Source organism: Trachemys scripta, chromosome 2 (assembly GCF_013100865.1).
Source record: "Trachemys scripta elegans isolate TJP31775 chromosome 2, CAS_Tse_1.0, whole genome shotgun sequence".
NCBI lineage: Eukaryota > Metazoa > Chordata > Testudines > Emydidae > Trachemys > Trachemys scripta.
In genome coordinates, this window is record NC_048299.1 from 126,130,885 (window position 1) to 126,153,609 (window position 22,725).

The window sequence follows — 22,725 nt, forward strand, 5'->3', positions numbered from 1 at the left end:
TGGGACCACCCGTTTTTGCACAGATTTCAGGAAAGTCAATGGTGTAACAAAATGTGATGTGTACCCTATGCTTTGTGTTGACGAATTACTTGATGGGGCAGGTGAAGTGGAGTACATTACCACCCTGGATCTGACCAAAGGATATTGGTAGATCCCTTTCATACTTGAATCCTGGAAAAAATGGCCTTTTCCACCCCCTTTTGTCTCTTCCTGTTCCAGAGAATGCCCTTCAGGTTACATAGGGACCCACCCACACCCCAACGATTGATGGATCCCATAACCACCATTACGCCACTGCATACCTAGATGACATTTTAATCTACAGTCAAAACTGGCAAGACTACCTAAAACATGTAACTACGATATTACAGTTCCTTAAGGGAGACAGTCTGAGAGCAAATCCCACTAAATGTCACCTGAGCAAGACCAAAACAACCTATCCTGGATACGCTTTGGGAAAAGCTACAGTGCGACACTTTGTGAATAAGGTCCAGGTCCTCCAGATATGCCCCACACCCTCCTTGAGGAAACAGGTATGCCAGTTTTTAGACCTGACAGGATACTATGGCTGGTTTATTCCTGGGTTATCAACCACTGCAGACCCTCTCACTGGTCTCCTCAAAAATAATAGCCCAAAGATCCAGTGTACCAAGGCTTGTGAAGAGGCTTTTGGAATTCCTGCTACAGACCAAAGCCTCAGATGCAGCGCTAGGGGGGCTATCTTATCCCAGGTAGTGCCATCCTCGAGCACCCGTTTTCTACATTAGCCACAAGTTGCTCCCCAAGGAGAGGGCTTTCTTTGTAATGGAAAAGGAAGCATTGGACGAGAAGTGGGCTATGGACTCACTTCAGTATTTCTCCCTGGGCACTCACTTTGCCTTAGTCATGAACCATGACTCTGTACATGAAGGACACTAACCCACATCCTTTCTCCTTCCATATCCAACAGTGGGCTAGAAGAGCCCACCTGAACGTGGATTTCTTTTCATGAGATGTGGGAGAGCTGATGGGGAAGGAATGTCCCCCAAATGGTATCATAAGGGAGGGAGAGATGTGTGACGGAGCAGACCACACCACCAGAACAAGGGTTAAAGAGAGACTGAGGGCCCAGCTAGCCCTACCCTGCTATACCTGCAGCCAATGCCAGGCCTGGAAGGGGAAGGAAAGGAGAGAACCTGACTCAGTTCAGGGCTGGCTGGAGAAGAGGCAGTTCTGCCTCCTTATATGAGGAGAGCTTCACTACCAACCTGACAGCTGGAACAGCCGCTGGGGTAGAAGCACCGTGTCCCTTACTGAGAGGGAGACTGTTGAACCTAGGGAGCACCCAGAAGTGAGTGAACTTTACTATTTGACTATAAGGACATTGCGGGGCTTGGCCCCCTCCAATTGTGCATCCGCCCTGCCCAGGGGGACCTGAAGCTGTGGAAGCATGCCACAAAAGGTCCACAAGGGGGCAGTACTCCAGGCACACCACTACAGACTGTTTGGACTCTAGAGGCCACCCCCACAAGATGAAAGGATATAGGTGGGAAATAGCCTAAGGCAGTGGACTTAGACTGTCTGCCAGGAGGACCTTGCCAGTGTTGCTTCGTACAGGGCTCTGAGACCCAGTGGAGAGGGAGGTTCCAGGGTCCCCTTACCACATCCCCTTAAGGACCGAGTGTGATGGGATTCCCGGGATGCAGCAGGGACTGTGGGATCGCTGTGCCCACTTAACTTTCCAGCCTGGGCTGTCTCTCACACTGCTTTGCTAGCGACAAGCAGCAAACCCCTCCAGGTGCTGTTATCACTCAGGCCTTGGCAAGTAATTTGTAACTTGGCAAGTTACTGCACAGTAAAGCAGCTTTCTGCATTGTAACTCACGAGGTGTACACACTGCCAAGCCACTTAATGTGCAGAAACTCCTCAGTTGCAGTGTTGCAAAAACCCCACCTTGACGAGTGTCGTAAGCCTTAAAGCTCAGAGACTCCAGCGCTGTATTGGCAGTGTAAACACATTACAGCGCAGAAAGCAATCAATTGGCCTCCGGAAGTGTCCCATAATCCCTCAAGTGTCCGCTCTGATCATTGTTTTTAACTCAGCTGCCCTGGAGATATGCGCCACTCCCCTTTCAAAACTCCATTTCTGACAGCCGTTGCATGCTGTGCTGATCTGCTCTGGGACACAAAGCAAACCATTAATGTGGAATGCTCGTAATGTTGAACACAGAGGCAGGTGTGTGTGTGTTTTGGGTATGAGAGAGAGAGGAGGACAGAGAGCTGGGGAAGGAGGCGAGGGCTGATGTCGGGGTTCCCCCTCCCCTTGCCTCAGGACTGGTTGTTTCCTGCCACTGTCTGAACTTACAAGACAGCATCCTGACACACTCTCTGTCCCCCCCATACACACACACACTCCCTGTCACACACTCTGCCCCCCACCCCACTTCAGTTGAAAAGCAGCTGGCAATGTAGTAGGATGCCCATGGAACAATGGGACTGGGAAACCTGCATCATGTGATGCTGTGCCTGCCCCACGAGGCATTGCAAACCCTTCCCAAAGCACCCTGCGGCCAGTTGCACAGTGGGATAGCTACCACAATGCACTGCTCTCTTTGCCGTTGCAAGAGCTGCTAATGTAGGTGTGCTTCACCGTCACAAGGAGCACAGTGTGGACAAGCAACAGCAGTTTAATTCCAGCGCTTTAATAAAAGTGGTATAACTTGTTGCGCAGAAACTTGCCAGTGTAGACATACCCTCAGCCACCAGCATACAGAGGCACACCCAGCTAAGTTGCATGCATTCTCTCATGCATTATACACAGCAAAACACCAGCAAATCTCCCAAACCCCCAGCCTTACACCCCAGGAATATACCATTTTACACTGCTCAAGCCCTTCTCTTGAGTAGTGCCAGTTTATTAATTAGTTCACCACTTCATCAAAGGCAACTGGACATGTACCAGCCTTTGTAATCTGAGCAGATTCCCCAAGCACTTCAGACAAATTCACTGGTTAAGATAAAACATTAAGATCATAGAATATCAGGGTTGGAAGGGACCTCATCCCCAACTAAATCATACCAGCCAGGGCTTTGGCAAGCCTGACCTTAAAAACCTCTAAGGAAGGAGATTCCATCATAAGTATATTAACTACAGAAAGATAGATTTTAAGTGATTATAAGTGGCAAGCATAAAAGTCAGTTACCAAAGAAAATAAAAAGTAAGCACACCTTAATCCTAAACCTTATTAGACTAAGCAGTCTAATTTGGATCAAGCAATTTTTCTCATTCTACTGGATGTTGCAGCATGTCAACAGAGATACTAGCTACGACCCCCACCTTTAATTCACTTTCTAACCATCAGTTTCTGTGTGCATTTTGGCCAAAGGCACAAGAATCCTGAATCCTTCTACTAATAAAAGCTCTGCCCTTTGTTCTGGCAATATGTCACCTTCTTGAATTACACTCTACTTAACCACAGAGATCCCTGCACCGGTATCTTCCTATCCTAAGCATTCCCTGCCATTAATTTTGACAACCTTTATGTGCTCCATGTCTGGTTCTGCAGAGGCTAATCCCACAAAACCTATATGATAAGTTTCAGGCAGCTCAGAGGCTTCTGTGCTGAGGACAGCAGCATTAACGTGGGGTACTTGTTGCCTGCTTCCTCCCAGCACAAGGCATTTATTCCTCAGGTGATCAGTTGAATTACAATGATAGCACCTTTTGGGCTCTTCTGTTTTCACAGGAGATATGGGGTAGGAATTACTAGCAGAGGGATGTTTCAGGCTTCCCAACCCCCTTCTCTCTTCCCAGGTGTAAAATGAAATCCTCCCTTCCCACCAGTTTTAAACCCCTCTTTCTGTGACTTGCTCTCAATAGATGCCTGGGTCTGCTCAAAGGCATCAGCTAGAGAAGCCATCTCCTCCATAGAGATCAGTTTTATCCCACAAGCATTGTTTGACATCATCTTTGCATATATTTAAGAACTGTTCCTGAGCAACAAGGTCAAACATTTGTTCAAAACTTTCAGCACCTTTTCCCCTTACCCATTTTCCCATTAGATCTTTCCCCCGTATACATATTCACCATTACTCATACCAGCACTGCTCTTAAGATTTCTAACTTTCATCTTATATGTATCAGGAGTAATTTGAAACCTTTGCAAAACAGTATTTTAAAGTTTACAATAGTCTACAGCATCCTCAATTCGCATTTCATTGAGTATATTTAGGGTTTTATCAGTTAACTTTGCAATCAGGGTAGAGACTTTCCTGCCAGCAGGAATTTCATGAATGGCACACAGCCTCTCAAAACTGATAAAATATTCTGTGATATCATCTGTCTCCTTGTATGCAGGACATAGCTGGTCCCAGTTGTGGATTCTTGGAGTGACGGGAATCATTGGGATTGGTGGTTTCTGGTTCTGCTTTTCTGCCAGATCCAATTTGTGTTTTCGCTCTCTCTGTCTTTCTTTCCTAAGTTTCTTGTTGTTTCAGTTCCTAGCCCTCTAGTTAGCTTCCTCTTTCTCTTTCCTCTCCAGTTGGTTTAGCTCCAAGATTAATTGGGGCTCTGTTTTTCAGCTACATGTAACCTAAACAAGTCTAATTTATAGCATAATCTCATATACACTAACAATATGCGTGAATCAGAAACCACCAATCCCAATGATTCCCATCACTCCAAGAATCCACAACTGGGACCAGCTATGTCCTGCATACAAGGAGACAGATGATATCACAGAATATTTTATGCTTACTTTGACAGAACAATGAGTTTCAGCAGATTATGACCTTTCATGTGGTATCTTACATGGCATTCTTTGTATGAAATATCACCACCATATACCAATGATGAATATGAGGGTTACAGGGTGCTACTTTGAGATACAGTGTGTCGCACCTGCCCCCCATTCTCCTTTCCCTTCCCTTCCTTAGTGCTGCTGCAAGGAGGTGGAGCTGTTCATGAAGGTAGAGGTCTGCATGGTAGTGGAAGTCAGCATGGGGATGGAGGCCTGCATGTGGGTGGATTTGCCTGATCCAGCTGCTGTCAAGTCCTGATTTCACACAACCATGGAGTTGTCTTAAGTGTTTCTGGTCTGCAGCGCATAGAACCATGGAGGGGGCTCCAGATGTTGTCACAACCAGGTTGTGGGCAGCCAGACCTAGCAGTCAGAGTCTGCAGTCACAAGACAGGAACCAGAGGCAGTCTGGGCTGCCCAGAGGATTCAGGGGGCCTGGGGTCTTCGGCGGCAGGGGGCCCCCACTGCCGAATTGCCACCAAAGACCCAGCGCTTCGGTGGTGGGTCCCGGGGCGGGAGGACCCCCCACCGCGGGTCTTCAGGGCACTTTGACACGGAATTGCCGCCGAAGACCCGGAGCGGCCAGGATACCAGGAGGTCAGAGTCAGGAGACAAACTGGAGATCAGAATCACAAATCAAATGCCAGGAGTCACACCAGTTCAGGATGCCAGTAAATCAAGCCATGGAAGCACAAAGTCCAGAGCAGGGTAGAGCCAGTTGTTTAGACATCTTCCTGTTCCTGTTTCTGGCTTAAGTAGGACCAGCAGGCCAATCAGCTGCTCCGGGACTCCATCAATAGGATTGCAGGGGTGGAGCCTCAAACTGGGGCTGAGCTTCATGGGTTCCAGGTATGCAAGCCTCAGCAGGCTTCCAGATGGAGGGTTGGTATCAGCTGTGCCTATAAACCCTGCAGACCAGGTTTCAGACCTGTGGGTCATGACAACGTGGTATGAGTGCAGCAGCAGCAGCCTGTATTCTGGTGCCCTCACGCACAAACAGGTCTTTCTGTTGGGCTCTATCTTTATCCCTTAGCTGATGCTCCTGTTCTAGAAACTATGCTGCAAGCCTCTTCTTGTGTGTTGCAACTTTGTCCTCTTGCACTGTAGCCTGTCTGTGCCATGCCACTAGTCATGAATCCTTCTCTCTCTGATACTACACCTGCTCATTGGCCCTGTCTGGAAGGTGGTCTGTAAGTTCAACATGGAAGGGCTTCCGGTTGCACTGGTCTGTGACAGTTCTGCATCCCTGGGACCTGCTGCAGTGGGCCCAAGTTGCCAAGGTTGAAGGGCCATCAGAGCTCTTAGGGCCTGACAGCAGACAGCAAGCAGTGCATTATTGTTTCAGTGCTTCACAACAGGCTCAGTTCATTCACAGGCAAAAGTGCCTTGTGGAATCTCCAGGCCACAAACTGATATTGTGTAAAACTGAGCTGCAGTATATTCTGAGAGGAACACCTCAGCTCCAAGAAACTCCTTGGACAAAACTCAGTTTATCACAGTGAAAAGACTGCAGAGACCATGGTAAGTTATAGTTTACAGATTTTTTTTCATGTTTGTTTAAAAATTGCAGAGCTCCTTGGCCTTTTCTGGTGGGATATTCCCGAGGGGGAGCCGTGGGTTACTATATAAGCTGCTGTATACTTGCATGTATTCCACATTCTTGAGGACATTACAATCCTACAGGCTCCAGAATAGCAAAGGTAGATTTTATTCCAAGCTGCCTGTGGCGAACCAGCCATGTATGCCACAGAGATTTTCAAATGTATGGTGACAGAGCAACACATGTACAAGTGGAGTGGGCTGGTCACCTTCAGAGGAGCGGCTGGGAAATATGCACTTCCCTGAAATTTGACAACTGATCTGGAGTTCCTACTATAGGAAAAGTTTGCATCTATCGGCGGCCGGGATTGGGTCAAAATTCATGGGGGAATCAACAGGATGCTGTGTTAGCATCCCCATGGATGACTGTGTCCCTATGGCTCTGAAAGGATCTGGATGTAGACAGCTCTGAATGTTTCTACCCAAGGACTACATTGAAACATACATGGTAATATGAACTCTCAAAGAACTATATAGCTTCCCCCAGTATATTTCAGGACTGCATACAAACCCCATGTAGTATTCTGGTATTGATTTTGTCCCCATGGACTCTCAGGACACAAATCTGGGTGTCCCAGACCCAAGCTGCGTCCACACTGTAAAATGGTGGTTTGGGCCGGGACCCCGGTTTGAACCCTTCACCCCTGTGGGGTCCTGAGGCCCAGGCCTGAGTTAGACGAATTGTGTGTAGATGGAAGGGGTGTTTGGACTTGAACCTCCCCAAGTAAGAGTCAACATAGAAGACAGAAGCTGCATTTTCTATTTTTGCTGTTCTTTTCTCTCCCCTTTTGTGGGTGTTTGTCCTTTAAAGGAAACAAGATTGGACTTTGACAACAATGGCATCAGACCATCTCAACTAACTACTTCTCCTCCCCCCCACACCCACCAAAAAAGGACAGTTATTACCCTCTCTAATACTATCTAAGAGACTGTCATCTGGGGATTTCCTTATGAAAATCTCTTTATAGCTAAAGGAAAAGGGAATAAGGGATACTATTAAAATGCAAGCCTTATATAATACTTGACATTTCAGTTGCTTTAATTGTTTTTCCTTCTTTTTCTGTATCTAATAAAAAGTTTAAAAGATTTTCAATGGTGTATTTGCCATGGGACTAAGTAGGCTGAGGTCTCTGTAGACAAAACCCCAAGCCATGCTTAACTGTTTAGTGTTTTGCAGTGAGATGTTCATGTGCCTTTGACTTTCTGGGCCCATTTACTCCATCAAAATAACCAATTGGGACCTCTGGGTGCCGTCACAGTACAATTGGTGAATCATCATGGCTAGATATCATTGGGGTAGATCACTGTGCTCTTGTCAGGCAGTAAACAATTGCATGTACAAGTGTAGAGGCCACCCCTTATGTCTAGCGCTGCTATTATGACTAAAGCTAGCTGTTCCTCTGTGTTACCATTTCTTTTTATAAGGAGAGTGATACAAGGAGCAGTTATTTTTAAACCAGTGTAATCTTTCAAAGGAAACCTAGGGGAAGGAGAAAGTTACTCATGCACAACAATTCCTCCAGGAACAGTCAGCAGAACAATGACAGGCCAGGTTTTATATCCAGATTAATATTGGGTGTGAGTGGATTCACTTATGCTGCCTGCAACTGTCCTCCTCCTTGAAGGAGGATTAACACAGTGGATTACAGCTTTCCTTCAAGGAGGCTGGCATGTGCTCAGATGCTCACACTGCCTCTCTAAACAAGCATCCACAATGGGGCAGGGAATGGCAATCCTTCTTCACCATGGACATTGGACACAATATGGTTTTAACTCATATGTTTACTCATCTCATTCAAGATCACTGTATTAGATGATTTAATAGGTTTGTGATTGTGACCTGGAGAAGAGCTCTGGGTAGCTTGAAAGCGTGTCTCTCTTACCCATGGAAATTGGTCTAATAAAAGATATTACCTCACCCACCTTGTCTCTCATATCCTGCGACTACAACAACACTGCAAACAATGATTCAATAGGTGACGTTCTTACCTCTCAGGCCAAAAACAGCACTCCAGCGCAGTGCTAAGTGCAGCATGCTCTTGGAAGCACTGTTCTTCATCTGAGAGGTACAACTGAACTCCCACCCACTTATGGTCAGAGAGAATCCTATGGCATTTGTATGTGCATGTATTACAGGAGTCATATTCCATATCCTGGCCACCTACCAATTTGAGCAATAGCATTCTCCCAACCTATGTTCCCCAATAGCTTAAATTAAACATACTAGGGAGTCACACACTTCATACCTTCTGTAAGCCAAGCTCACTACATACATTGAGGCTTCTTGCATTCCTCCTTTCCCCTGAACAAATTCTCTGTGCCACTCTCCCATCTCCCTCTATTTCATGGACCCCTTGAACTCCCCCTGCCCACACCAGAGGCTCTCTGTGTTCCCCATTCCCTCCTCCCCCAAGCCAGGGTCTCTACATACATCTCTCTTCTGCCTATCCTTCCTGTGCCAGGGGATCTGAGTGCACCCCTATTCCCCCACCATTAGACTTTCTTTCCTTTCTGTCTGGGAAATAAAGTATTCAGGTCATGTCTACACTACAGACTTTGGTCAACATGAGTAATGTCAGCATAAAGCTGCTGCAGTTAGTATATCATACACGTGCATACTCTACTGTTGCACCGGCACTGCACGTATTCACCTTGTGTACTTGTATCAATGCACAGTCTGGTGTACCATGGGTAGTTATCCCAGTGTGCTACTCACCACCATCTGGCGCACTGGCCTTTGAGAAATTTTTGCTATGCATGGTAGGTCAGAAATGAGTCATGCAAGGGTGACTAGGAGTAAGGGATCCCATTCCCATTATGCAACTTTCTCTATCCTATAATGGCATCTGCATCCCACAGTGCCATGCATATCCCTTAATTTTAGTGTATTTTTAGAAAAAAATACATCTCCCCCCCCCCCCCCCCCCCGCCCGCAGCTCTTCATGCTCTTTGCCATTTCTGATGGAAGACTGCACATCTCTGCACTAGTGTCATGACCATAGCAAACACAGGACACACAATCCTCCTCTATTTGCAGAGCTGCAAGAAGGGACATGATGATTTCATGGCAGACAACTTGCTGTGGGACATAGTGAAAGCCAATTGAAGGTTGTTGGTGGCATCCACAGAGCAGTTAAAGACGGTGGCACGCTGCTTCTAAGCCTGAGAAATGAGCACTTACTGGTGGGATGGCATTGTAATGCAGATTTGGGATGATGAACCATGGCTGCAGAACTTCCAGACGCAAAAGTTATCTGTATGCTGAGCTTGCCCCAGCCCTTCAGCACAGGGACACCTGAATGAGAGCTGCACCAACAGTACAGAATCAAGTGGCAATTGCTCTGTGGAAGCTTGCAACACTGCATTGCTACCAGACAGTGGGAAATCATTCTGGAGTTGCAAATCCACAGTGGGGGCGGTTGTCATGAAAGTGTGCAGGACCATTAATCATCTTCTGCTTAGGAGTGAAACTCTCATCAGTGAGCAGGACATAGTGGATGGATTTTCAGCAATGGGTTTCCCAAACTGCAGTGGGGTGATATAGGGCACGCAGATCCCTATTTTGGTAACAGACCACTTTGTCACTGAGTGCATCAACAGAAAGGGCTGCTGTTCTATGGTTATGCAAGCACTGGTAAATCACTGGGGAGGTTTCACCAACATCAGTGTGGCTGGTCAGGGAAGGTGCATGATGCTCGGATCTTTTAGAACACAGAACTGTTCAGAAAGCTACAAGCAGGGACTTCCTTTCCCGACCAGCAGATTGCCATTGGTGATGTTGAAATACCCATAGTGACCCTACAGGACCTAGCTTACCTCTTGCTGATGAAGCTGTACACCAGCCATCTCGACAGCACCAAGGAAAGATTCAGCTTGACAGGTGCGGAATGACAGTTGTATGTGCCTTGGTAGATTGAAGGGATGCTGGCAGTCTTTACTCACAGGATTGGATCTCAGTGAGAAAAATAGCCCAATGGTTATAGCTGCCTGCTGTGTCCTGCACAATATCTGTGAGGCAAAGGAGAAGTTGCCACCAGGGTGGAGGTGGAGCGTTTGTCTGCTGAGTTTGAACAGCCAGACACACAGACTATTAGATGAGCTCAACACAGAGCTATGCAGCTGAGAAAGCCTTGCAAGAGCACTTTAACAGTCAGCCCCAGTAATGTGGTGGATCATGTTCTACCCAGGCCAGACCTTTTGTGGTCTGTTAGGAAATGTTTGGTGTACCTTTATGAATATAACATTGTCTGTTAATGCACCTATTAATTTTGCGGTGTTTGATGTTCATTTATCACTGATCCTATGAGTTCTGTACAAAAACAAGTGGGTGCTTGCAGTAGCTCTAGGCATTCTGCAGCGTATGTTGTGAAATAATGAAGAATTATTTACCAAAATTTTATTTTTATTGCATACCAAAGCCAGTGCAAAAAGCCCATGTGCAATTCACAAACACAGTACAAACTTCTGAAATAAATTAATGGAACAGAACTTAGCAAGGGGAAAGAACATTCATGTCCATTTCAGTCCATTCTGGCTACACATAGAGCAATCATGGCTCTTGCAGGTCAGTGTATGTGAAGCTGTGGTTGTCCTCACTGTTCCCCAGCGTGGAGAGTTAGGGGTAAGATTGCGTCCTCGGATGCCACATGAAATGGTGTGTGTGTGTGGGGGGGCGGACGGTGGGTGTTGATAGAGAGGTGCTAAAATAGAGTTCTCTATCGGCTGCCAAGGGAGGCGAATCCATGAGTGTTGAAGCTGTCGGTCAACAAGCGTCTGTGGCATCTGTGTTTGCTGCCAGAGAAGCCTCCTTATGGCTTTAACTCTAGCTGTTAACCCCACCTAAAAGCAGATTTGCTGTGTCTTCACTGCTATTTGAACCTGATTTAGACCTTGTCTGTACTTGTCTACACTGGTGGTGGTGTAGTAGGGTATGCATAGCTACATGCTGCAGTGAAAGGCAGGCTGCATCCACACTGTAGTGTGTAGCTAAATGTGTCAGTGAATGTCTCTGGCAGAGAGGAGGCAGTAAGACACTACACTGCTAAAAATAGCAGCATAAATATGGGAAGTGCTACTTGGGCATGTTGAGAGTGAGATAGGCACATATCCTAAGGGTTCAGGCATGTAAGGCTCTCTACTTGCCTAAGCAGCATCTCACTGTCTACACTGCTATTTATACTTGTGCTAGTCTGTACTGTACACTCTGCCCTAAGTGTAGACCTACTTTAGCTAACATGAGTTAGCCAACCCGAATTTTTTTTTTTTAAACACACACACAGACACACACACAAAACGAAAAAACAAACCACACCTTTTCTTTTGCAGCACAGACATATCCTAGACTCCTTCAAATACACACTACCATTTATTGCCCCACCTGGGAGGACATTTGTTAACCAAAATACTAAATGAACAATGAAATGATTATAAACACAACATCCAAATGCACTTTTACATAAAACATTTTACAACATAAAATCATTCCAATAATTATTCCAGAGGAAGATTATACATACAAGATATTTATATATAATTACAGAGCATAATACATATGCAGAAGAGGGTCAATTGAAGGTTGCATGGACAACTGTAAATCTGGCTTTGAGGGTTTAACCCCCACGTCACAGGGCTACACGGCCTAGTGGCCAGAGTCCAGGGAATTAGCCCTTGTCACCAGGCTGCATGGCCTAGTGGCCAGAGTCCAGGGAATTAGCCCTTGTCACAGGGCAGTAGGACCTTGTTACTGACTCAGCAGGGGGGGGTCTTACTGAAACACGCTGAGGCTTACCGGGGCCAAGATACCAGTTCGTCACTCCCCCTGGGTCGCTTCTTACCAGCTCAGCCGTTGGGGTCTCCCACAGGTTCTCTGGTTCTCCGCAAGTCTCAGGGTCTGTTGCCTCCTCTGGTTCCTCCCGCAGTGGGGCTTCACACCGGCCTGGAGAGGCCTTGGTTCCCGGTAGCTTTAAGAGTGTGGGCTGGTCCTCGGCCAGAGCTCTCCCTATAGGTCAGGGGTCGGCAACCTTTCAGAAGTGGTGTGCTGAGCCTTCATTTATTAACTATAATTTAAGGTTTCGTGTGCCAGTAATACATTAATGTTTTTAGAAGGTCTCTTTCTATAAGTCTATAATATATATAAATAAACTATTGTTGTATGTAAAGTAAATAAGGTTTTTAAAATGTTTAAGCAGCTTCCTTTAAAATTAAATTAAAATGCAGAGCCCCTCGGACCGGTGGCCAGGACCCAGGCAGTGTGAGTGCTACTGAAAATCAGCTCATGTGCCACCTTCGGCACGCATGCCATAGATTGCTTTACCCCTGCTATAGGTGCTTCTCCTGCAGCCACCAGCCCAGACTGAGGTGAGTTCCCTCTTTTTATACTCCCTGAGCATTTGGAGCATGCCCAGTACGAGCGGGGCGGGACTTCCGCTGACAGAGCTACTTGTCTGGCGCTGCCGGGGCTAGTGCAGGGCGGGGCTGCCCTGTCACACTGGCATTTCCTAATTTGGAGTGCTTGACTTTATGATAAAACAACATTATTAAGGTTGCACTTTTTTGTATGTAATTGCCTAGTTTTTTAAAAGTAAAGAGGTAAACCAAATTCTAACAACCTGTGCTCTGTATTTTCAGAAGGGTTTGACCCCCAAACTTGCTGCATCACAGCATAGACTGCTATTACTTGAACTACAGAACTATGTTTACTTGCAGCAGGAGAAGGCTATTATCCCAGAGGTGAGAATGATTTCAGGTGCTGGGTCCTAGGCATTGGTAGCAGGGGAGCCCAGTCTGGCCGTCTTGCTCTCTCTCTACCCCACCTGGGAACTGGGGAAGCTACAGCCCCATGTGGTGCCCCAGAGGGTGTGCTGGGGCCAAGCCAGGCCAGATGCTAAATTTGAGGACAGAACCCAGTTCATCTGTGTCTCCCCAGCTATTAGAGAAACAAGGTGGATCTGGCAGCTCCCAGATGCTCCCAGTACCATGTGTGCTGCTGAACGGATCACTTGGGAATGTTTGTGTTTTTAGGTATTATTTTGGCAAGCTGGCTCTATAGGGCTTACAGGGGAACAAACAGTAAACACTTACATACTCACTAAAGGAAGCAGTTCTGACTCCAAATGCCCACCGGAAGCAAATCTGATGAGTTAAGACTGCTCCATTTTTACCTTGTCACTTTTCAGAGCAGAATCACACTTCACATTGCTCATGATTGGCGATTTTAAATAAAAATGTACCTTTCACATGTAGAATTTACTGTTTATTTCTGAACAGCCTGAACACAATGTTAAGCAAAAAAAGGGGCCATTTTCTCTTCACCTTTGAGACTTAGTGAAGGAGTCAGATGCTAATTACTACTTACCTGGACATGTCAACTGCCCACGTCAACTCTAGAAAGCTACAACATTGCCAAATGCTTAATGAAGTCAATGGCAAAGCTCCCCTTGCTTTTCTAATGGCATACATCAGGTCCTGGAGTGAGTCCCCTCCCAGCAGTGACTGCTCAAAGAGGAACTGAGTCAGCTTCCTCCAATTACACTACACCAACAGCCAGGAACATATTCTAAACTGCTGAAGGAGAAGAAAGCTTGGCTGAAATGTTGTACATCCTTCAAGCCTAGAGAGTGAAAGAAAGGAGAAAAGCTGTACCTGTGCATTAGAAGCCATCTGGGTAACATTGGCAACATTTGGTTTCATAGCTTTCCTTTGGCACCAGGTGGAGCTAGACAAAACAAACGGAAAGCATGCAGCACTTGCTCCTGGTGCCAGGCTCAGAAAGGTGCTCACTTTCCTCAATCCAGTGTGTTTTCAAATTATTCTGGTTCTTTTTCAATTCACATTCATGCTGGCTGCTGATAGTGTGTTCCTTGGCTAAAGGCCTGTGGGATGATATACTCTTCTTGAATCCAGAAGTGCATGAATTTAATTCCCTGAAAGAGGGCTACTTCAACCATACGATAGTTACGAGCATCTACGATATTTCAGTAATAAGCAGTATCTGCTCTTTCTTAGAGCCCCACGCAGGGACTAGCTAGACTGCTAGGAAAAGAGTGGGCTATTTTAAAGCACAGCTGATGTGCACATTATTAAAAGAGTTTGACTTAAACAGTGAAAGCCAATTGTCTCCCCTGTCAGGGGGACAATGACCAAAGAAAAATGGGGAGTCCGGTGGCATCTTAAAGACTAACAGATTTATTTGGGCATAAGCTTTTGTGGGTAAAAACCCACTTCTTCAGATGCATGAAATCACTCCATCTGAAGAAGTGGGTTTTTTACCCACGAAAATTTATGCCCAAATAAATCTGTTAGTCTTTAAGGTGCCACCGGACTCCTCATTGTTTTTGTGGCTAAAGACTGACACGGCTACCCCTCTGATACCAATGACCAAAGAAGTACTAGAAGCAACACAAATAGACTGCAGTGAACAAGCATTCACTGCAACAGAGATGGTACTAGCTGACCTAGAGGTTTTTCTCATCTCTAATTTCTGAGATTCTGTTAATTATGTAAGCAGAGTCAGGATGAGCTCTACCCTGACATCTGGTGGTGAATTGTGGTGAGTTGTGGAAAAGAACTTCAGGGGCTGATCTTGTTTGCATAGGCACATCCATCCTGCCTAGCATGAACCCACAGCAGCCCAAATGGTCACTTTGGCTGCTGTGGGATCCCCAGTTTCTCTGTTATTAGGGCAGGAAGAATAAAGTTTGTTACCCTGATTATGTGAATCGAAGACAATGAAACTGTTTTATGACAGAGGGACTTGCCATCAACTAAGTAGCACTTGCTAGACAAGGGACATGGGTTCCAAAACCTAGTGAATTGACTTGATGGCGCACACACACCCTCTCTCTCTCTCTCCCCCCCCCCCCTGTTGAATAGAAAAGCTAATTTTAATTCCATTAGGAGTATAGTTATAGGCTGCTAAGCTGAATTCACTTTGGGCCAGTGGTGCACCAGCAGTGAGGCTCCCCTACTACAAGCTGAAATCACTGAGGGGGGGGGGGGGGCTGAAGCTATGTTGCTGAGTGGCTGGTAGAGCAATTTGCGGGACAACTGGAGTGGATCATGGGACATCTGGGGGAGTGGAGTGGCTAGTGGAGCAGAGCAGTTCATGGAGCGGCTCATGGGATGGCTGGTGGAGGGAAGCAGCTGGCGGAGTGGCTTGCGGTGAAGGCTGCAGCAGAACCCATGGAGAGGTTTCCCACCACTGCTCTATAGTCTTGGGGTTAGCACATTCATCTGGGAGACCCAGGTGCCAGTCCCTGCTCCAATGAACATTTAAATATTTTATACGAAGTGGAAGAACTTCATTGAAGAGAGATTGAGCTAGACCTGCTCCAGAGTACCCCATAGCACAGTGCTTAGTGCACTCATGTGGGCAAGCTATGTTTAAGTCCCTGTTCTACATCAGGTAGAGGGGGGATTTGAACATACTCCTTCCTTATCCTGGGTGAGTGTGCTAACCCCAGGGCTATTGGGTGGCATCACCTTTCCCTCTTTCTGTGTGTATGGGGGAGCGGACGCAAATCCAGTAGGTGTGCTTTTAGGCAGCCTCTGAGCATGCCTACCAGATTGGGCCCTGCAGGCGAGATGGGGAGAGGGAATGCGTAGTTTGTGAATCCTGCTGGGGTTCAGGTATGAATTAAGTGCCAAGCTGCAGCGGTGTCAGGACTGAGCCATCTGTGCATCTGCCAAGTGGCAGAAATGTAGACACCTAGGGGAGTTTACTGATGGAAACACAGGCACCTAGGGAGTTTAGGCCTGCAAAGTTAGATAGCAGCTGAACAGGGATTTTGAAGATCTCAGTAACAACTAAACATTAGTCGTAGGCACCTAAAGTGGCATGTAACGGTCTACGTCCCCCTTGTGAATCTAGCCCTCAGTTAATGTCTCAGAAAGGCCAATTATACTATTGTCATTCATGCAATCCAGAGGATTCAGGTATATTTGAACATGCCCCCTTTAAATCATGTGTGAGAAGAGAAACCTTCCGAAGTGAAAATCATTATCACGGTGCTCCTGGGCTGCTGCTCACACTTAGAGGGACCCAGCAGCCAGAGCATCTCAGTGCAATACCCTAATCTTCAATACTAACACCTCCCAATCCACAGCTGCTCACCTCGTCATTGCACATGCTCTCCCATCAGGGGGTGAGGAATGGAGATACACTCCAGATTTGGACTGGAGGAACTGAGGCAGCACTCTGTGTGCAGCCACAGAGAGATTGGTAAAAATGCTGGGCCAGTCAGGTCCCACTGGGGTCAACAGGACTATTCGGTTGTGTAAAATGACTCATGGACCTAAGCATTTCCGCAATAACTTCTCATTTCTGTAGCCTCCCAAGGATAGGGTTTGTGCTGTGAAAGTGAATACATATTTCAGTTGAATAGTATCTTCAGTCAACAATCTGTCCTATTATAAATGGAGAATCCGGGTGATGCAAAATGACTAGAACTGGTCAGAAAATCTCTGACGGAACATTCTTCCATCAGAAAATGCCAATTTCTCAAAATCCAAATGTTCTGTGAGACCGTGTCGATTTTGTTGAAATTCTGACAGAAACCAGGCAGGATTCCTCCCAGCTTGCCCACCCAGTTCCCTGGTAGCCTGCCTGGCATGCTGACAGAGCCAGGAGCCTGCAAGCTCTGGGGCTTCAGCTCTCAGGGCTCCTCAGCAGCCTGGACTCCTAGAGTCCCCAGTGCCAGGGCAGCAGAGGAGTCAGGGCTTCCAGGGTCCCCAGCTCTGGGGCAGCCCACCAGCATGACTGTCCCAGATCCAAGGCTTCTAGACTCCCAGCTGCCTGGAAACCCTGGCCTGGGCACAGCACTGCCATCCGAGCTGCCCTGTTCCTCACCTTGGGGGTTCTGGGCAGCATAGGGACTCCAAGAAATGTTTCAAAAAGGTCAACACAAAATGTGTCAGTTTCTAAATGAATTATCAGAAGTTCTATTTTCCAGAAACTGTTGAAGTTTCATTTTTCCTTCCTGTTCAGAATACATTGTATTTATTTGAAATGTTGGGATTTCCCGCTCAACGGGAATGCTGGTTTCCTTCCAGCTCTAGTTATTACTCAGAGATCAAAATTAAATATCCATTTCCAAACACAAACCAGACCAGAGATTATTCTCTGATGAAACTTCTCCAAAAGGCTCCTAAAATATTTTCCAGCATCCCTCCCCCTGGCCTACCCTGTATACTTTTAAACCTGCTACTGGCCTGGGGTGGAATTTTAAATCAGGAGGAAAATGCTTCTTATGGAAAAGTCCTGTAACATTTAACAGGAGGGGGAAAAAAAACTTCCTAGTTTTTTTGTTTTGTTTACCATCCTATAGAATGTAGTAGATAATTACATACTTGCTAAAGAGTTCCACAGGAGGGTTCTAAGGACCTATAGAAAGGATCTCATCCTCTGTAGCTTTTAGAGAAATGTTTATAGAACCTTCTAAATGTTGATAAATCCTAGTAGCCTTACCTCTGTCAAACTATATTGCACATGGGAAGCTTTTCCATTTCATTGGTGGTAAATAAAACTAGAGATTGGTATTTTATTTTTCCAAGGGAAACCTAATTTAAAATGAACCGCAGCCCTTGTGTGAATCCAAGGCAGAAGATAAAAGTCAGAAGGTGGATGACAGATGGCCATAGGATCAAAGGAATCCCTCTGAACAGAGCTCAATCTAATTAAGCTATTGGAGGCCTCCAAACAAACATATCAGACAACTGTAGTCACTGCTGAATACTGTTATCAAATGCACAAATCTTCCCAAAACCAGGCAGGAAAGACTTACCAACAAAGCTGTCATTATCACTACTGAACAAAGAAATGCACAAAAGTCAAGCAGGAGGTAAACATGAAACACAGATTTAAAATTATTTATATACTTAAAGTGTTGGCTCTGCTCTAAATAGTGACCATGTGAAAAAGTGACACTCCCCTCTCAATAGATCTACATGCGTGTCTGTACTCGGAAATGGATTTGTTCCATTTAGTGCCAACAGTAGGATTGCATGACTTTTACTTCTGTTAGCCTGGCAGAGCCAGTACAGCTGTGAAAGTAAGCAGGATTGCATTCTGGCTCATGCATCATCAATAGAATTATTAACTAGAGGTACATTTACACAGCAAATAAAATAAATAAATCCCCCCCCAAACCCATGGCAGCAAATCTCCAAGCCCAGGTCAACCGACTTTGGCTCTGACAGGGCTTGCACTGTGGAGTTAAACATAGCAGCATAGGCACTAGGGCTTGAGCTGGAGGCTGAGCTCCAAGACCTTCCTCCTTCCCCAGGTTTCAAAGCCTGGGCTCTAATTTGAACCTGAACATCCACACTGCTGTTTTTAGCCCTGTAGTGTGAGCCCAAGCCAGTTGACCTGGACTTGCTGCCACAAAGTTGTGCTTAGGCTCTGATCCAGCAAAGCACTTAAGGACATATTTAACTTTAAGTACATGAGTAGTCCCACTGACTTCAAGTCCCTTTGACTTCAAATCAACCAGGAACACTCAAGTATATAATGTACATGCTTAAGTGTTTTGCTGGATTTGGGTCCAAGACCCAGTTTCAGCCAGCCAGATTCTGCTCATAAATGACATTTGTGTAAGTCTTTTGTAGAAAATGGGGTTACATGGGTAAGCGAGGCCAGAATTTGGCCTGCAGAATCTTTATTACGAGTGATTATGCAGGAGCCTGAAACATACAGTTGAACTTTGAGTTGAGTTTGCAGAGACTGGCAATTACATGATTTTTCTTTACTTGCGAGCTTAGCAATCTTGATACAGAATCATTGAGGCATGATATACTTGGAAATTTCATAGTGCCATTTTTATAGTCTCTGTTCAGGGTATAACTACACATTATACTTTTGTACCTGTGTGTTTATACTGTAGAAGACAATACCATACAAGTAACAGTGAGCATTGCACACATTTTAAAGAGTTCTCAGGACCTAGTGGTAACTACAATAGAAAAACCCAGAGAGGTGAGAGATGGGTGGATGGATTTGTAACTTTAACAGGTTTCCTGAACTATACCTTCAGATTTCCTGCTTTCCTACACCACGGAGAAGGGCAAGATGGATCAGGAATTTGAAGAAAAAACCCACACAGCTTTCCACTTATAATTGATAGGTATCTTTACTTAGTATAAGTATGCTAGAGTAGACCCTTTTAATTTACCTTTCACCAATTCACACAAAGATGGTGGCTTCCCCATGTCTCAGCAACAATGGCAATGCAAGTACTGTCTAGTGTGGTTGTATTTCATTAAGACTTTACTACAACAAGATGTTCTACAGTACACATGCCAAGGTGTAAGAATACAAGTAGACTAGTACGATTATACAACCAGCTGGCTGATCTGGAAAAGGACCTTGACTGTGCAATGTTGAGGGAGATCAAAGGGTCAATTGAGTCTAACACACTGATGTTGGGTAACTTCCTTTACCGACCTATAGCCTAATTATATGTTAGGAGGACAAGGTTTAAAAGAAGCAACTGCTCAGTGTCTGAGCACCACAGACATTCATGCCCTTATCTTCCTAACTCCATCTCAGATAGCAGAGTAGTTTTATTCCCTTTTTATGGGTGGAGACTTGAGCCAAAGAAGGCAAAGGGTCTTGTTTGAGGCTTCTCAGGGAATCACTGTCAGAGACAGGGTAAGAACTCAGGCACACCTGCTTCCTACCACTGTATTTCTTCCACCAGCTAACACGGCTTTAGGTGCAGGTTCCCTGCAGCTCCCATTGACTTTGTTTGCAGCTGTGAGCACACAACACTTTTGAAAATCAGGCTCCACATGTCTCAGGCGTGGCATTCTGAAAACGAGGCCCACATGAGTAGTAGTCACCTACTCAAATCTTGGTAGGTGGTTAGAGCACTTGTCTGGGATGTGGGAGACCCAGGTTCAATTACCCCTTCTCTGCTAGAGAGGGAGAAAAGCTTTTAATAGGGGTCTCCCACCTTATGAGGGAGCTTTGATCACTGGACTATGGTGGAACTCCCTCAGGCTCTCCTGTTGAAGCTGTTCCAGTGTGGATAAATAGGAAAAAGAGTGATTAGTTATGTATTTATCCACAATAGAGCAGTCATTTCGCCAGAGAGAGAGAGAGAGCGTGTGCAAGTGAGACTGATTCTATACCTTGGTGGTTAAAGCACTCATCTAAGAGTCCCCCTGCTCTAGTTGGTCTTTCATTATTTATCCAGAGTGGAATAGCTTCACCGGGAGAGATTCTGAGCCCTCTATCAGAATATCCCATAGCTCAGTGGTTAGTGCACTCTACTGACAGGTAAGAAATCCTGCCTTCAAATGCTCTCTCCCCCTTCGGTGGGGGAGAAGGAATTGAATCTGGGTCTCCCACATCCCTGGTGATTACTCTAACCACTGGGCTAAAAGCTATAAGGAGGGCACCACCACCTCCTCTGGCTGGATTTTGAATTGGATCCCTTTTGGTAGGTGGCCTCTGTGCTCACCTACAAAATTGGGAATGTCTATTTTACCCCTTGTTTGTGTATTGCTCTGTTGCTTAAGTGAGTGGGGAGACAGGAGAATCTAGAATTGTCCCAAGGGCAAGTTAGAGAGGTTGTGTGTTGTATATAGTGCTATAACACTGTACACATGGTCTCCTGTTGTGCAGCCATGGATTCAGCACCAGCCCAACTAGCTAGTGTCAGCAAAGGGTATTTTTCATAGTGTAGACAAGGCTCAACATACTACAGTTTTGCACATAAGGTTGTAGGAGGAAAGTACAATTCTGTACTGTATAATTTAAGCAGCAGTCTGGGATCTCAACTCCCATCCACGTGGTGATATGAATTACTTCTAATTACCACAAGTGTATATCTGGGGTTTTAGGAAAGACTGTGCATATTAATATTGTATTATTTAAGCAATAGTGTGTGAGCATGACATACAACACTAAATCATACACAAAGGAAGATGGAGCTCAAAATGTACATACACCTGGGCAGATGTTCATGGACAGCATTGAGGCTGGTTTGGAAATCTGCAATGTAGTGTTTTATACATGTACATTTGTTTAAGAGATCATATGGATGGGGAGGCTATTTATGTTACTCCCTTTAACTCTTTATTCCCATTCTTCTAACACCTAGGACAGTGGTCCCCAACCTTTTTGTGGCCAGTAGCACATTCATGTTTTCAGAAGAGTGTGGCGGGCACCAACAATTTTTCAAGGCTTATTTTGTATTTGTACATTAAATAATACGAAAAACATTATATTTAATATTACATAATATATGAATCCAGAGAGAAGAGAGAAGCTGGAGAGAAGCCGCAAGGACAGAGAACACCGGCGCCTGCAGCCCCAGAGTTCTCTGTCCCCGGCAGGCGCAGGGCCGCGGCTTCTCTCCGGTTTAAGCTGCAGCCCCGCGCCTGCCAGGGATCGAGAACTGGGGCTGGCTCCAGGCACCAGCCCAGCAAGCAGGTGCTTGGGCCGGCCAACGGAGAGGGGCGGCACATCAGGCTCTTCGGCGGCGGGTCCCTCACTCTCTCTCGGAGCAAAGGACCAGCCATCAAATTGCTGCTGAAGACTGAAGTGGTGGCGGTAGAGCTGATCGTGATTGCGGCTTTTTTTTTTTTTTTCCTGCTTGGGGTGGCAAAAACCCTGGAGCTGGCCCTGCCGAGAACACCGGCGCCCGCAGCCTGCAGCCCCGGAGTTCTCTGTCCCCGTCAGGCACGGGTTCCCTCCCCTGCTGGGCACTAGCCGGGCGCACATAAATGCCCCGGCAGGCGCCATGGCGCCTGCGGGCACCGCGTTGGGGACCACTGATCTAGGGTTTTTTTAACTGTAACATTTGTTGGTGTGCACATGTCAATGTTAACTAGCAACCTTGACTTAAAAGTAATGGAGTATTTTGTCTGTTAATAGACTAAAGGTGAATGTGGAATTTTTTACTCTTGTTTAGCTTTATGCTGTGACCAATGTGAACAATTAAAAAAAAAAAAAAAAACCTCTTTGAGTGGATTTACTGTTTCTAAGCCTGTTTGACTATTTTGACATAATGTTTTGAGGCTTGTTATTTCCCGGCTGGGGACGCAGCAGATTGCAGGCTGAGGTAGTTGGCGGATGGACAGACAGGAAAGTCTGCCATGTCTCAACAGGCTACATCCACACCTGATGGGGAATTTATTCCATCAAAGCATAGTATTAGGTTGGGTTAGAGCCTCTGCTGGCAGCTATCCACTTATGACAAAGTTCTTTGACTCCCAGTGTTAAAGGGAATTTAGTCAAAGATGTAAAACAGAGCTGTAGCATTAAGCCCCCTTTGGAACATTATAAATACTATGCTGTACATTCTAGAGGGAAAATAAGGAATAAGAGCCCAAAGCCTTATTCTAGA